Source organism: Struthio camelus, chromosome 6 (assembly GCF_040807025.1).
Source record: "Struthio camelus isolate bStrCam1 chromosome 6, bStrCam1.hap1, whole genome shotgun sequence".
NCBI lineage: Eukaryota > Metazoa > Chordata > Aves > Struthioniformes > Struthionidae > Struthio > Struthio camelus.
In genome coordinates this window covers 22502232-22519989 of record NC_090947.1, presented here as the reverse complement: position 1 = coordinate 22519989, position 17758 = coordinate 22502232, and the positions used below count along the sequence as shown (strand labels likewise).

General features: G+C 38.6%; 1 protein-coding gene across 2 annotated transcripts in view; it reads right to left on the bottom strand.

Moving 5' to 3' along the window:
• Positions 1 to 17758, bottom strand: part of LOC104148527 (neurabin-2) — a 135212-nt gene that overhangs the window by 63156 nt on the left and 54298 nt on the right. For both annotated transcript variants that reach the window (XM_009681743.2, XM_009681744.2), the window contains exon 2: positions 13720 to 13793. The gene's annotated coding sequence lies outside the window, so the exon portion shown is untranslated. The remainder of the gene's footprint in view (positions 1 to 13719; positions 13794 to 17758) is intronic.

Genomic DNA, 17758 nt, shown 5'->3' with positions numbered 1-17758 from the left:
GTTAAGTTGCACCAAAAGATGCAATCAGATTTTGGAGTGCTCTGCAACGAGAAGACCAATGTTTTCTGTTTATAACTTCATCCTGGTTCTCTACTCTGCAAGTATGTTTTAGATATTCCTGCACCCATACAGCAGATAAATGAGCAATAGAGGTACAAGCTTCCTCAGCACTTGTTACTTGCTTTGGCTATGTCCTGGACTGATAGGTCACTGAATGAGTTCAGTTCTGGTTCTGGTTTGGGATTTTTTCCCTTTCTTTTAAATACGCCATCTAACATCATGCATGAGAACAGATGGGTTTTGAGCACTGCTACGAAATATACTCTTTAGCCTCTTGAAAATACTTTAGTGGTTGTACTGAGACCACTAAAATGTTTCCAAGGCTTTGATTTCAAGAATCAAATAGTGATGATTTCAGTAATTACTATCCAGAAGAATTTCCTGGACCTGGAGCTGAGAAGATATTATTATGCTTGGAGACGTATTTAGCACTGCTCTTTACAGAGGATGAAAAAGACACCACTATTTTTCTTTTCTCTGTAATATTTATAATTGCCACCAATGACATGAGAGCATGGATGATAACCTATGGCATATTTATTCCTCTTGCATTTGCACCCAAAGTTGCAGAAGTGGTCTTTGCAGTGATGTATCTATTGTCATATGCCTGCCTCCCTCGTACACTCTTCCCCAGGCACCTGCTGTTGGCTATCATCAGAAATAGGATCCTGGGCATCTGCCTTTGGCTATTGTGGGAGTTGGGATACTGGATATCTTTTGGAGCTATTCTGGTGTGCCTCCATTCCACAGGATTTCAAAAGGGTGTTCTTCAAATATGAAATGCATGCCAGGTTAGCAAAACAAGCTGAGGTCAGAATGAATGAGCTGAGGTAAAACTCAGCCCCATGTAGAATTTGAGCGAATGCAGTACAGTCAGAGTTGTTGAGATGTACAACCAGACGCGCATGCAGGTGCAGGCAAAGAGCCAGAGCCAGTGCAAAGGAGTCAAAGAGCTTTTAGGTGGATAGCCTTAGTCTCTATGACTCCCTAGATATATGCTCTAAAGGGAATGAATCTGCAACCTGTTCAGACGGAGATTAAGACGAGAAAAAGGCGTGATTTCACATAAAACCCAGCACATTTGAGTGACAGAATTATTATTTAATTTATAGTACTGGTAGAAATAGGAAAAAAATGCCTATAATCTGAGGATAGAAGTCAGAAAAAAAGCTAGGTTTCGATATTCTTACTGACATTGGATCAGACCTTGGGTCATAAACCACTCCACTGGTTTCAATCAAATGATGGGAGAGGGCAGGCACTGCTTAACGTGCATTGGTGTGGCCCTCCGCCTGCAATTCCAGTGTTTCAGGGCATACAGAATCATCAAAAGCAAAACTTGCAAACTTGTTTAGTTTCTAATGTTAACAGAAGCAAAACAAATATTGATAGAGGAACTCTATTTTGGGTTACCCTCCACGGAACTGGAGTGCCATGCCAGTAATGACTGTTCACATATAGACGGTGGAAGCTTCAAGGTGGATTATAAGATGAAGGTGAAAAAATACACCAGGTGGGGGCTTCTTTACCACACCTTGGATTCTGACAAGCTGATTAGCAGCACCTTCTGCAATGAACAACATCTGAAGTAAAATGTCATTCTGAAAATGCTCTGCTAATTTATTTAAATTACTCTCATTTAGGAAGAACAGAGCGATATCTGTGAACATTACTCTCATTAGCTAACATTAGTTAGGAACAGATTAAAACATATTACAAATAAATGGACAACAAAATCCTGGACAATTTTTAAAACAAAAAGAGCAGTAACTTTTTTTGCGTTGCCCACTGCATTACTTCTAAAAAATTAGAAGTAATTTTAAAAAAATGCTACATGAGAAAATACAATTAATGAGTAGCATCAGATATAGTAGGTGTTAAAATTTGTTTGAGGGATCAGCAGTCATTGCTGTTAGCTGTATCATCTACCTGGATCCAAGAAAACCTAGGCTCTTCTTTCTTCCATATTTTTGTTGTACAACTGCATTTAATCTGACATCCCTCAAATAAACCAAATTCTCATTGCAAAAACCCCTTAAGTATGTTTTTTCCCTGAATGTTGACTAGGCAGCCTCCAAGCTTAGCTGAGGTAAGGTAAATCCATTTTGGAAAGAAAACTGAAATATTCCTAGACGTTTGCACAGGTACAACTTAGTTCCTCAGGTTTTCCAATTTATATTTGCAGAAATATAGAAACATGACATCTGCGAAACTCCAGTCTGTTAGGCAACTTCTGCTAATGCAAAAGGGTTCTCAAGCAGCTGTACTTCGTTCAATTCACATCTGCCTTTTTAGAGGTCTAGCCCAAGTAAGCAACCCCTTCACGCTTGCTCCAAAGCACAGCACTCTCGCAGGAGCTGGAGCGGGGGGTAGGAACTGCCGCAGCGACGCGGCCTGTCGTGGCAAGAGAGCGCTGGAGCTACCCGGGAATTCTTCGTCTTGGCAGAGATGAATTGCCAGTGCCAGAGCAGGCACCTTGGCATGGCTCTGTATGTGTCTGCAGCGCTCAGGCCACCGCAGCGCAAAACCTCTTTGCCTCAGTGCCCCAGCGGAGGGAGAGCAACTGTGCTTGGAGCTGGCCGGGAACTGGCGTGTCTCTCCTCGTTGCACTGCGCCTGTTTAATAAGAAAACTCACGCTACTCACTGCTGAACTTGACCTGCAAGGGTGTGAACGGACATATGATTTGGCCAGCTCCATTTCTTTGTTATTTTCCCTGCTCTCTGCCTCACCAAATTCAGAAATAATGTCTATGCCTTTTAGAATAGCTGGTGCAAAGAGAAAGTTGCCATTTCTGCCAGAATTTGTAGGGCCAGAATATCTTCATATTTTTTCTCAGGGGTAGAAGTAGACAACAACCTCTCCACCAAGTCCCCAAAATATCCTCTCATTAGTGTAAGTATCGCTTTTGAATTGTATGTGGAGTTGTGTATCAGCAGACGTAGCCTTATTCAAATAGCAGAAAATTCCCAGTTTCTGCACAGAGATATTACTAAGTAATCTGTTCATTCCTTTTCTAACAAATCCTATTAGTTCACTTCAAAATACCTTCATCCTCTTAAACTACAGTAATGCCACTCTATTCTGAGGGCCAGTATGAACTGATAGGATTTTTGGGAGGCTGTGGCTTTCAACTGGCAGGAAATGAATGAAGTAGAAAAAATGCTGTGGTTTCACGCCAGTGCTTGGGGTATCAGTTCTGCCAATTGACTGTCATCCTCTGCTAGCAGATGTGCTATAAAAGGAGACGAAATTCATTGTTAGCATGCTGCTTGATCGCCAAAGCCAATTACAGAGTGGAGAACTGAGCCTTTTTAATAAAAGAATTTGCATATGGAAATTACATGTCTTTCCATATAGTTGTAAGTATTTTCAAATTGCTTAAGAGAAGGCTTGACTAAACTCATTTTATATTGGTATGCATTAGCAGGACTCCTTATTTCATACATAGTACAGAATTTTGTCAATATTATATTTCAGTCCCATATATTATTTCTCACTAGTCATATGTCTTACTCTTCATAAATGTTTTCCAAGACAGAATACATTCTGATTCCTCATATTAAAATGATATAGTGATTATCGGGAAGAGAAAATCTAAAACTTTCTTAACTGTGTAAAAAAAAGTATCAATCCCTATTTAGAGAAGTACGTAACATTTTGTTTGGAAAACTCAGAGGCCTAGAAAGCATGAGCTAAATAAACAAACTGTTAAGTCTGGAGAAGAGGAGACTGAGGAGAGACTTAATAACTGTTTTCAAGTATACAATAGATTGCTACAAAGAGGAAAGCAATACACTCTTTACCATATCCGCTAAGAGAAGGACAAGAAATAGATGCTTAAAACAGCAGTGGAGGCTTAGGTTACACACTATGGAAAGTTTTCCAGCATAACAGACAGTGGAGCACTGGGATAGGTTGTCTTCGGAGATTGTGGCACCTTCATTGCTGAAAGTTTTTTTAAGAACTTGTAATATAAACCTCTCAAGAGTGGTTTAGGGTAAAACAATCCTGTTTGTGACAGGGGTGAACTATGTGACTTTTCTAGGTCTTCCCAGTCTTATTTTCTATGAACCCTTTAGGTCGTCCCAATAGTTTCCCATAAATTCATACTGTAAACTTGGCATACAGTTGCAGCTACATTACAAGTAGTGATGGATGTTATACTGACCTTACGGTAGTACTATCTTTCTAAATACATAGGATACTGATATTACTAGGTGCTGATATTTGCATATCTGCAATGCCAGTCTTATGTGCTGCTTTGTCCCTGGTCCGCTTGACCCTTGTAGGTCTCTGCCCCATTCCCTTCACTACAGGCATGACAGAGATATACTCATCTAACTTTTTAGAGTAGCAAAGAAAATCTTGCCTCTGTCCACAGCTCCCTGATGTCTTCTGACCTCTTGTCCGAAAGGCTGAGCAGTAAGTCCCTTAGCAGTATCAGTGTTCAGCACTTCTACTGCTGTCATTGACACTAAAGATTCAAGTGGTACTGCCCACAGCACACAGTAGGGCAAATATTTCTTTCAGCATTCAGCCTTTCACTTCTTCATCGCACGCATCTTGTCATCCCCATGAGGGTTTTTTAGTAGATAGGAGAAAACTACTGCAGTGCATCATGATTGCAGTCAGGGGAGTTAGGGAAACTAAACATTAGATTTTAAAATTTCTATTGTGGTTTCATAATTGGAGAGTAGTTTGATGGGGAATTTGAGACAGGGCTTGGTTTAGTTACATTGCATATAACCTTTTACATCTAAAAATTCATTCAATAGTGCCTTAAAATATTTTATTTTAAATCTTAAGATAAATATTTCAAAGATAATGTAAGGTTTGAGCAACAGTCTTCTTAAGGCACGCTTTGTTATTAAAGGGCTAAGAATAGTATCACAAAACATTTTACAGCCTGAAGTCTTTAAAGTTTGAGATACTGAGTGGTCTCCAGCTTTAAGAACCCTGGAGTTTAAATTTTGATAGCACTGCAAAAACTCAGGAAATTAGGCTCTCCTAATTCATCCATTCCCATGCAGTAATACATACATACATACATACATACATACATACATACATACATACATACAAAAAACAAATTTATATAGTATGTATAAACATATACATATATGCATGTGCCCAGACACATCTTTCATTGTAAATGAGCCATATTGATGGCAACATTCAAAAGCATTCGATGCAGGTTTATTAAGCGCAGCAGCTAGCAGAGCATTTTTTCCTAAATTAAACTTTTAAAATATTCATGTAGATGGATTATCTAGAAAAACCTTTGCTAGCTGTAAATCAAATATATGTAATATATATTTCTATACAAACATAAATAAATTATTTCATATGTAGAAATATAAATAGATATATATATACACACAGATAATTCTTTTGTATTGTTTCCCTCTCAGATTAGTTTGTATTACTTGAAGCACTATATGATTGGAATGAATAGCATGACAGAAGCATTTACATCATTTATACAATGTAACATGGGCTAAACCTTGAAGTTTTTGCACCTGGAAAGTGTCATGGACATCCACAGGAAACCTGCCTATTAAAAACCCCCCTCAAAACTCTTCAGATTTTGTATGGTACTGAAATAACATTGCATACATATATTAAAAACATATTTTGTATGATACTGAGGTAACATTAGGCATATGTACTAAAAGCAACCCAAATATTACACACACTCCCCCCCACCAACTCAGGTCAATCTCTCTTTAAAGTCCAGCTCTGTTTTTTTATAAAATGCCTAGTAAACCTTTCCTTTATGAAATACATAAGATTAAGCTGAAGCATATTGCAGACAAATTAGGTCAGAATAAAAGGTATGCTTTGGCTGTTTTGTAGCATTCTTGTCATGCAAGAATGTCATTCATATGTCTAATTTAATCAGGCAGGTGAGCCAAAGTCAGTGTTGCTGCAGAATTTTGTTTTCCTAACAGGATACTCTAAATTCAAGCCCATCACTAAAATTCATTTTTCAGGCTCTGGTCATCTCACATTTCAGTTACTACCAAATCTTCTTCTGCAGCTCCAACAAATGCAGTTTTGCCCCATTCTGAACATTCAGAAAGGTGCTGCAAAGGATGTGCTCCCCGCCTGCTGCTTTGGCCAGGGCCCTCCTCCGCTGGTTCTCCGTGATTTCAGATATAAGCTACCCATTCTCCTGTAATGTCTTAGTCCATTAAAAGTGCAGTCTTTCATTGAGAAGATTGATTCCTGTCTCCATCACATAGTTGATTAACTTTCAAGGAAGCACGTTTTTACACCTTCTTATGCTTCTCCACAGACTTTGTAAGACCTCCCTGTAAGCATCCACAAAAAAAAAAAAAAACACGTGTTTTCTGAAATGGCTCCTTTGAACTTACTTGTAACTGTAGTGCTTATGGAAACTTGATAGTAGACAGTCTGTTGTTGCTGGTTCGTTTTGCCTTCTTTCCTTGTATATCCCCAGCTGCTTTTATGCATTTGTCTACCGGCTCTTATTTTATGCCCAGGGTATAACTGTATAGTCTCCCATGGACAGCTGTGCGTCCAGTTGACTTGCTGCAGGTAGGTAGGTAGGTGCACTCACTCCGGGCTGCAGCTGCCCTAGCACGCATTGCCTTGCAGCAGCACTTTCTAACTTGACCCAACAAGACATGAACTGCCGCTATGCAGCTCCTCATCCGGGGCTGGCTCAGATCTCAAAGTGCAGAGTGTGGAAGAGCCTGTTCACGTCAGCTTGCAGAGTACTGTGGAGGCCACAAACCCCAAGCAGAGACTACATTTTTTGTGTTTGCTTGTCACACTGGGGCTCTGAGGTGCTATGATAATACAAATAATACATAAAAACAGAGCAGAATAATAACGGATGCTACTGCATGGTTTTTCTTGCAGGGAATGGATATCCACATAGATAAAGATGTAAAACTCCTAAACCATTTTCATGTAACAGCTGCTACTACCCTCAATAACTGAGAACTTCACTGCAAATTGATAAAACAATAAAAAATAAGAAGGAAATATTTATTAGATCGTCCCTGCCTTCAGGCAGCTACTTATGATGCATTTTCAGCCAGAACTAATTTCTAACAAAGGTTTCTATTTGTTAATAACTCTAAGACTGGCTGTGGAGTGGTAATAGAGGCGAGGATTAGACATGAACAAAAAAGGCTTTTATTTTCACAGAGCAAATTTTGGATTGTTTTCAATTTTCACTTGAAACCTTCTATGTCTGTGAGAGAGTCTTTTTAATAATGAAAACTGAGAGTTTTCCAAAGATGAGAGAAACATTCTGGAAAAAAATTTACTTACAGGAGAGAAGTCTGCCACTGAAGAACATTTTGGTAGCGAATATTTGACCAGCTTGAACAAGGACTCTGCTTTGCAGGATTATCTGTGAGGAAATGATTTTCATTTTCAGCACATATTGCTGCAAAGTATATTGCATATACTTTGCAACCTGGCACAGATCAGAATCACAGAATTCCACTTGTGCCTGGGAGCCCGGCTGTAGCTTTCCCCAAGGTGCTGAGCCCCTCTTGCTTTTTGAGCAGTTTGAACATTGCAGTGTTTCACTGAAATGGCAGGTGTTTAGTTTTTCATTTCTGAGAAAGGAGGATTGTGATTATGGCCCCTTACCTACGTATTGCACAAGTAAAATAACATGCTCCACAAGAGACTGCAAGAAGAGATATGCCACTAAATAAAAACACTGTGAGATTATTTCCTCTAGGATAAAATCATTCTTTGAAGGTTTGGGAGACCTATGTTTATCTCTTGAAGAGTATTACTCATCTCTTTCTCCTGATATCTCTGCAAAGTACCCCCCCATGCAGAAAAATATTATTTTACAACTGCTCACTGATTTAGCTGAGCATATTGTGTTCAAACTGAATTGCAGGCTGAATATAGCAGCCTATTCTAGTTGCTTCATGCTATTTTGCATGAAAAGTACCAGGAAGATTAGCTGGCACATTGTGAAGCCTGAATGCAGTAGGTAGACTTGTATGCGTGTTCATGTTACAAATTTGGTAAGAACCGGAAGCAAACGAAAAATAAGGAAAATGGGTGGATAGAGTAGTCACTTAAATTGATTAGTCACTTAAAATGATTAGAGATAATAGCTTATTTTCTACTTCCTACTTCATTCATGTTGATTTTTAGGGTGTAAACGAGAGTAATATTTGGTCCAATTTGGGAGGGCTGGGTTTAGTTTGTTTTCAGGCTTCTTCTCTGTGTGGAAATGAACAAGAAGGGGAATTGCTGCAGAAAAAAAAAGTAGTGAATAATTCTTGGAAGCCAGGGAAGGAGGGGGAGAATTCCATTAATCAGATTGCCTTTAATAGCTTATTTTGTAAGAAGCCTAGATTAAAGAACAAGGCGGAAACGTCAGAAATGAGCTAATTCTATTCTGATTCTACCTTTGTCACTAACTTATTGGGGGAAATGAACCCTGTTCAGAAATCTTTTAAAAAGTCTATTTACTTATGAAATAGCAAACAAGAGGTGAGTCGGACTTAATTAATAGGAAGGAGTGGCGGATGCCTTGGGAAGGACAGATTTTAAAGAACTCCAAAATGCCTGGAAGCCAGAATTGTTGACTTAAATGCTGAAAATGTTCCTCACAGTGACTTATACCCTTTGTTCCCTAAGTAAAATTATAAACTCTTTGGGAGAAAGTAATACTTAAGTTACTAAACAAGCAGTGAGCTGTATGCTAAATGCGCTGATACAAAATAATATTTTCTAGCAGTAGCTGGAAAAGCAATCATTTGCGGATTTTTTTTACTGGTAAGTCCTGCATAATATAAAATAAAGAGAGAGCAAATAAAAGGATTTTTTCTCCAAAACCAGAGTAACTTGTTAGAGTATACTTCTTAGAGGGCAATGGATTCTAGCATCAATTACTTGTGTTAATAATTAAAAGAATTTAAGATGGCTAATATTTAACATAGGTTTTTCTGGCTAACTGTGTGGGTATTCAAAGTATATAGAATGAAAATACATATGCCCAGGTATATGAGAGCTAACTTTATACTGAGTAGTTTTCAAATATAAAACACAATGGTTATCAAACGATACATTTTCGCTAATTTCTCACTATATCACAAGGTTTCATAATGAAAAGCAAGTAAGAGAAAAAAGCACAAAATATGAGAATGAGTCAGAATCTGATTCGTGCTGGCAAATATCTAGAGTGTTATAACTGATTTTAGTAACTCTCCCAAGTAGCCCAATAAACTGGCACAGGAACTGAGAAATGTAATTCCAGCTCATTGCATTATGGCCATGTGATAACACTGCTGAGCTGTGCAAAAGGCTTGGTAAGCACTATGGATGCAATGCACACCCATACAAAAAGAAATCTTTGGTACAGATGATGTTTTACAAAGGTGACTGAATTTAATTAAATATCTCTGCATCTGAGTAGGAGGCAACAGGCGCAATCTTTCTCCCAGAGAGCTCCAGGATGCTGAATAATGCTGATGGGATGCACGGATGCTGAGAACATGACAGATTTTTACATTCTTTTTATGGAACATGATGGGTAACCTCGTCAGTCATTTTATTTTGTATTATCTTAACTCAGTGGGTTAATTTATTCTGCGACACCTGTTGGCACTGAAAAATACACTGTGGTTGCCTGAGTTGGGTGGTAGGAGTAAGGCTGATTAACATTTAGATAGAATTATCTGAGCAGTTAAATGGATATGCCAAATAGATGGCTGCACCAGTGAAACTGGTCCTGCCCTGTGGACCAAAAAGGCAAAGGATCACCTGATGAAGGCGATGAAAGAGTCAGCCGGGGAGCTTCAGGGCCAGGCTGAAACTAGAAATAAAGGGAAGGAAACATGTCCAATGAAGAGAGATGAGACAGTTATTCCAGTGGATATGGAAAACTGCCAAGCTCTGTTCTGCCACAACAGACACTGGAAGTCTGCAAGTGAAAAGGCCTGGGAAGCAGTGCAATTACTACGCCTTGGTTCATCTCACATGCTGCACATTTTAGAAAGCTAAATGCCCATCACATGTTTCTTGAACAGCATCCCTGGCCAGATTGTCAGAACGGTTTCTAACAAGGAAGCTCAGAAATACTTACAGGCTCAGATGGTTAGTAAATCATCAGTTCTGTATGATTAACCCCCTCCCCCCATTAACCCCTCTCTGATATTCATAATATCAGAGGCATTTATTTTTAATTCATGAAAGATACTGCATAAGCTCTTCATAATCTGCAAATAAAAACCCTGGAAGTAAGCCTAATTTCAGTTTTCTAAAGATCAATATTTTAACACTCATGTTTTCGAGTATCCTTGGGCAGCTTAATACTATTAATGTTTTCCCCTAGTCATTTTTAGATTTATTTTTAAATCATGCTATAGGTACAGTATTTAAAAATTTAATGCTTGAAGATTCAGCCATTGATGTTAGTAGTGTAAGGGTACTTAGCAAAAAATAACTCTACAAATTATGATTTATAAGGTAGAATCTAACAGTCTGCTGGAACATCCTATCTGGAGAGCTTCCTAAGAACTCTTTTCTTATTAACAGTTGCCCAGAAAATTGCTCAGAAAATAGAATAGCAATTTTATTTTCCTTTTTGACTTCTCAGCACACAAAAGTTGATTATAATTTATGTTTAGACACTGAGACTAGGAAAGCTACTAGTCTTCCAAAATAGTCTTTATCCTTTGGAAGACTTGTTTTGTCAACAGAAGACTATCTGAATGCTTCTGTAAGAAATGAGAAGGATTGACATAGTTTCATAGTTTGTAATGTGCAAAATTCTGATATCACAATTTAAATGTTTGCCTTCTTGAACAGTGAATATATTAAGCTATTATCTAATCTAGTGATGAATAACAGAAGACTACACATGTATTTCTCCCCAAGCAGTCAGCAAGATGAAACAGTTTAAGAGGAGAGTGTGATAAGGTCGCTGGACTGTCATATGAGATCTATTTTTTTCCTAGAAATCACATCCAAAGGGAGGGCTAGCTGTGAGTACGTTTTCACAACAGGTCATAATCATTCTGCAGATGGCCAGTATTCCAGACAATCACTTGCTAAATAAGCAACCCAGTCTCAGAATGGAATTACTTGTGTATATATAAACATCTTATTGTGCTGTATCATATGCTCACTGACACTTAGGGGATGTTTTCCCCTTGACTTCACTGGCTGTGAGATTTTGCCCACAAAACTGGTGCTCAACTTCTTGTTTTATTGCACCTCTGCATATTGTAGAGGAAAAAGCTACATTGCTTTAAGCAGTGACATTGTTAAGTTTGCTATTTCCCCTGAAGATTTTTAAGGAAAAAAAAAAAGATAGAGCTAGTTTCAAGATGTTGCTGACCATCTGTGCCATTGGAGTGACTGTGTTAAATCCTGGTAGGTGATGCCATGGCATTTAGAAGTACAGTAGTGGCTGTTTCTATAATCATAGTTCACACTTCTTTTCGCGTGCCTGCTGCTCTGACTGTCCCATGTAAAAAGAATTACACAAGCTTAGAAGTGGCTCAAAGGTCCTGCTAAACCGTTTAAATCCATTTTGCTACCTTTTATACATGTTCCTAAGACTACCAGTATTTTCACAGAGGATCTGTGAATCTGATCTGTTTAGTACAGCATTCTATATTCAACAGTGAATAGCATCAGATATTTCAGAGAAAGGAGAAAATAAGTCCCTAAGTAAATAGATGTATAGTAATCTGCTCCCCTCTACAAAATTTTGTCCTGTGCCCTAGAGAGTACCATAACCACTGACCTATATAATCCAGAATCTTAAGTACCAGTCACCTACCAGGAATAAATCTTTCTGATACTCTTCATTGTGTTCCTGGATTTGGCTATCCTAAATAATGGTGATTTTCTTCATATTTCTCTTTTCTGGATCATAAATAAATGAAAAAATATCGGTCTTGTCACATATAGTAATCTGGAGCATCAACATATATTTGCTCAGCTTATTATATCATTAAACCATTTAGAATTCTTATATAATCACCGATGAGCTGATGTCTAGATAACCTTTACTTTTATAGGCAGATGGGAAAAAAGAATAACGGACTGGATTTTTGGTAGGACGAAAGCTAACTAGTCATTCATTTTGTTACAGTTAAAGATGTCAGACACTGTGGTTCTTCTAGGTTATTTTCAGCTTGAAGGCTGTAGTGATTGATTTGAAGTACTGCTATACTTATAACTAGAAGCTATCTGACTGTCATCTGCCTCAAAGAAAAATGCCATTCCTCAGCTTTCCATTTAGAGAAAGAGCTAATTATACTTGTCAGGTTCAATTTTTTTTTTTTTTAAGCACAGAATATTTCCAGCTTTGTTTCTAGATTCTTGGCGATGTTGCAACTGTTGACAGTTCCACTGTTGTGTACCCGTAAGCCAATATCTGGCTATGGAAAAACTATTTGTTTGACTAGAATTTGGTACTGGTGGAGGGCTGACCTTCTAACTGCCTTGGCCTTGCTTTTACTCCACAGCTCTCCAGTGGTTCTGAGATATGGAGATATAGCTATCCTGCTCACTACAGGATCCCATACCATCTTGCATAGCTGCATATGAGAAGGCTTTATGGAAACTGCTAAGAAACCTCCCAGGATCCCTTCTGGATCAGCACTGTCATCCAGGAGCGTAGCTGGGCGTAGGCACCGAATTTGAGATCCCTCAAGTGCTTGGCTGAAATATTGTCTGCTGATCTCAGCGCCCTTCCAAAACAGTGGGAAAGATACACTTTGGCTGTATCTGCTGCATACAGCTACCTCTTTGAAAGAAGCATAGGCATGCTGTTTTAAACAAAGAAAACAACATTGCCCTGGGATCAGTAGTCCTCAGGTCCAGCTATACAGAATCACCTAGGAAATCACAAGAACAGCCAACAGTTTTTTCCCCTCTTTGTATTACTCATTGTTTACTTTGTGACACAGCTGACGCATGGAAATAAAACCTGATTATTTAAACTCACTGATAACCTTCTTTCCCCCTTGTAGCATGACATAAAATATAGGTGGATGTGTTGAGCTGCCTGCAGGAATCAGAAGAAATTTTACTGCATCTGGAAGAAGTGGAAAATAGTCCTAACTGTTATTTACAATTCATGAAGCATACACGGCACCAGTGCTTGTATGGCTTGCTTCATGACCTATCCAAGCATTGTATTATGAAATGCTGGTTTTAAAGGTCAGTAAGATTCTGAAAGCAACCTAGGTTAATCCCCGAGAATAAGCTAAACTTTCTTCATTTTTGTGGTTTGCAGTTCTAGAAACTAAACCAGAAATGCTTTCTGTTCTAACTGGTTGAGCAGACTAAGGATTGATGTGGTTTTGTGGTTTCCTTAGTTGCAGCAGGAACTAACCAAAATACCCGCTGGTCTTCTTGCTGTGTCATTCTCTTCAGTATTTTTCTTTAGAGTCACTACTGTACATTACAATATGAAAGAGGAATCTCTTAGACTCCAAATTTTCATTTTTAACTTCATTATATTTAACTTCTCTTCTACAGTGGACTTCAAGCTTCCACTCTATGGGTAGTTCCAATGTCATCAATGAGTCATAATCCAACATGCATCATAGAATTATAAGATGTTAAAGATTAATCTGAGTGCAGAGTTTGACAAGATAAAAGTATTATTTCTTAAACTTTCATCTCTTACCTTTATGTTATCTTGATTTGTGTTTAATGGTGTTTGTGTCTCCTTATGGCATCCACCCCATGCCAGTAGAATACCTGAAACAGAAGAAAGGGAACTATACTGAGTTTTGCCACCAAAACTCATATTAGTAGAACATGTATTTCCAGTAGCATGAATCAAAATTAACCAGTGAATTATAAGTAAACTGGAAATTATTGAAGATTCAAAATAAGGCTGGTTGATAGGAGAGTAGTCCGGGAAAGCAACACTAAACTCTTGCCCTGTTTTATTCTTCCCCAGGCTTTTGCTGCTAGCCACAGTCAGAGACAGGCTAACACAGACTTTTGAGCTGAACTAATATGGATTCTAAAGAGCAAAAGAAAACTTTAACGCTAAGCTGAAAGAAACAAAAGACTTGTGAAAGGGAATCTAAATAAACGCAACTCAAACACAACTCCTTACTTTCATAACAAACACTCAGATGCTCCAGGAATAAATAAAAATCCACAAACCAATTCAATACCAAAAGAACTTGAGAAAGAGATTGTAAAGATCATATCTACGATGAGCTCACAGCTACACACAAACACCACGCGGATAACATTTACGGCTAGAAAGGTTCTGTAGAAGGGACCTCCTCCTTAATAACTACGAGCATGAGTTAGCCCTGTATATGTCCAGTTAGAAATGTTAAATATATTATGCAAAACCTAAGATGTCCTGCTCTTGTAATATATATAGCACTACCATGGCAGATTACGTTTTCAAAAGTAAACTTGTCAATAAATGCAGGAAGAAGAACACAAAGGAACCAGTGAAACTTTACAAGATTCCTAATTGCTCTCGATTAAAGGCTGATACAGCTGGTTTAAATTAGACAGAAAACCCCGTGATACTCTGTTTCACCAGCGTACAACTTACATATATGAGTAGCTGCACTACCTGCTGAGCATTAATAGTACATTGGAAATCAATATATTGTTACTATAGGGTTAACACGATTTAGCATGTACTGACAATTCACAAGTGGATCATTCTTGCACTTTGATATTAGTTCAAGCCCGCCATTTCAGTGTCAATTATGAGCAGTTAATGGAAGAATGAGTACCAATGGCAAATAATTCATCTGGGCTCTGAGATTAAATGAAATAATTTGCATGTAATATTGAATAGAACAGTGAAATACACACCATAAACCTTTATTAGTATCACCTATTCAGAAGTTTTGTGGGATGAAAGACAAAAACCTTAATGGAAAAATTTAAAAAGCTCTCTGAAGAAAAGAAAATTATCTCTGACTTAGTTTTTGGTAAAGCAACTAAAGAAATGCTACAAGAACAAATCTGCTTATTTGCAGGTGCTCAGTTGCAGGTTGGCAGTGAAGCTGTCTGAAGATGCCCCTATCTTTGAGCAAGGGCCCAGGGCTGCTACAGTGTTGGGCTGGAGGCTGTACTTACTATTGTCCAACTTAAGTGCCTGGGCTGCCTAAATGAGAAGGGGAAGGCAGCCTGACCTGCGCACAAGGGTCGTCTTTAGGGATGGAACGGGAATAGAAACCAGAGCAGGGTCAGAGCAGAGGGAGCAGGAGGGGCTAAAGGGGGCAGGCTGTGGGCAGGAGACACCTTACAGGATGCCAGCAAAGCAACAGTAAGGCAAGAAACGCAACCACGAGAGAAACCCCACTTCCCAAACTCTGCAATAGCACCCAGCAGATCAGTGCTGGGGTTTACAGACAAATAGAGCAAATAGCTATGAAATCCACTGGCAAAGTAGGTAGTCCAAACCTGAAAAAAAAACTTTCTGGCTTTCTGTTGCTCTGTGAACTTGACAAGCAAAGCTTTTAAAAAGTAGATCTAAGGGTCTGGTATTATTGATGACCTTGCAAGCACGTAAATCATAACCATACTTCCATATGGTCAATATCTATTTTTATTCAGCAGATTTTATTTTTGTAAATGCAGGAAGTGTCACGTAAATACTATGCTTCATATAAATGTTATATTTAAATAAAATTGACTGTAAAGTCAAGCATTTAAAAGTTAGAAATAGTCAGAATTAGAGTTGTCTACGCAGCATAACTGTGTTCCCTTTTAATATTACCGTGATCATCATTTAATTTATAATTGCAGGATCATGTATTTTTCCCCTTAATTTAATTTACTCAGGATGGATCAAGGCATGAATAAAGGTTGTTTGTGAACCCTACCATCAACCACATATGTTCTAAAACCATGAGTCAGCTGTCTTTTAAAAAGAGCCTGGATTGGACATAATAAACACTTCCAAGGATATGAATTTAGCTTAGGGGGAGATTGCCTGTTTCCCTATTGTACACAAAAGTTTAAGGGTCAGAATCTAGTCTTAAAGATATGTACAAAATTTCTTGTTATGACTAGTTACTGTAGAGTAAGGAGCTACCAGTCAAACCCCTTGCTATGCCCTCCACATGGATTTGTTAGGGCTCAAATAGCATCTCCTGCTAGTATGAAAGATTTTGTTTTTAAAGTCCTTGTTTTGCTCCTTCCACTTTCTAATGTTATTGCTACAGGTCTTCCTTTCCAGGTATGATACAATTTTGGTTCAATTTTGATTTTATAAAAGAAATAGTACCCTTCTACTCCTAATACTATCTCCTAAACCATCATCTACTCCATTAGTTCTAGATCTTTCTCCTTGTCCTTGCCTACCTGCAAAGTGATTTGACTGTATTACATTCTGAGCAAGTAGTATGTCCCTCAGTCCTCCCTACCACCAAGAGAAATAGTTTTGTTCTTGAACAAGGGCTGTCACCAGACACACGCCTGGACAGCCAGTGCATGGCTGGGAGAAGCAAGGTGGCCACAGCCCGTCGGCACTGCTGCCACCACAGAGGAGCAGCTGCAGGCTCTGGAGAGGCCTCTGCACATAGCTGCAACCCACTGTGGCCTCGCTAAGGCAGAAATCTCTTTGAAGGATGAGACTTTGGTGAGCTGGAAATTACACACCATTTTCAGGAAAACAATTAACGGCTCCCCCCCACCCCCCAGTCTTCTAGTTGGTGAGTAATAGCTTGGGCACAGCACTAGGGGAATGCTGCTGCCCACTTCCCAAGAGCATTTGCACCTTGCTAGGCCAGACCCAAGGCTGAACAAAATGGGTCTGTCTGCACCTACTGCTCCACACAGACCTCCCGGGGCTTTCACCAGCAATGCTGAACACTGCCTTTTTCTGTACATGTGCCTGTCACCAGCCATGGTGAGCTCTCCTGGCTTTCTCGAGACTATACAACGCAAACTATGGTTTGAAGTTTTGCTTGAGAAGAGGATTCTTGTCTCTCTTTTTCTCTTGAACTTTACTGGACTCACCCACAGAAGGAAACAACCACTACCTTTTCTGCAGCTCTAATTTTCTTCCAGCAGAGTATGGAAAGTATTTTTCTTCCTTATGCTGAATACCTGGTATTGAAACATCAACTCCCTCTAACCTGAGTTAATTTGTATTTAAAGTTTTTGTTTTGCCTTTCAGCCCTTTAAAACTATCATTAAAAGGTTTTTCTAGTTCTCCTAATTATGTTAGTAAAACAAGATAGTTTATTTGTATTTGTTTGCATAAGAATTTGATGTAGCTTTAGTAAATGAAAAACAAAACAGATTTGCTTCATAAATTAAAAACCTCTCTCATGAAGTTAGTATGAGTTCTTACCCTCTCTCTGTCCAATAGCAACATTTGACTCAAATGGTATACATTCTCCACTTGCCATTTTTACACATATGTACCCTTTTCTTATTATTCAGAACCAGCTCCTTCACAACTTAATCAGGTTAATAAACTTTTATTTCTAAAATTAAGTGACTACAATATCAATTTTTAACCCTTTAGGGTGGCTTTCTCCACCCTAAAAATCTACAGAACTTTGCTTTTCTCATATGTTTGCTCTTTCATCCACTTAAACAATTTTTTAGGTGGAAAGTTGGGTTTTTTTTTCCAAAGTTGTTTCAGCTCCACCTCTGCTTTCACCTCCTTTCACTACTGCCTTTGGTTCTTACAATCGCCTGCTTCCATTGCAGGTGCACCTCCATGT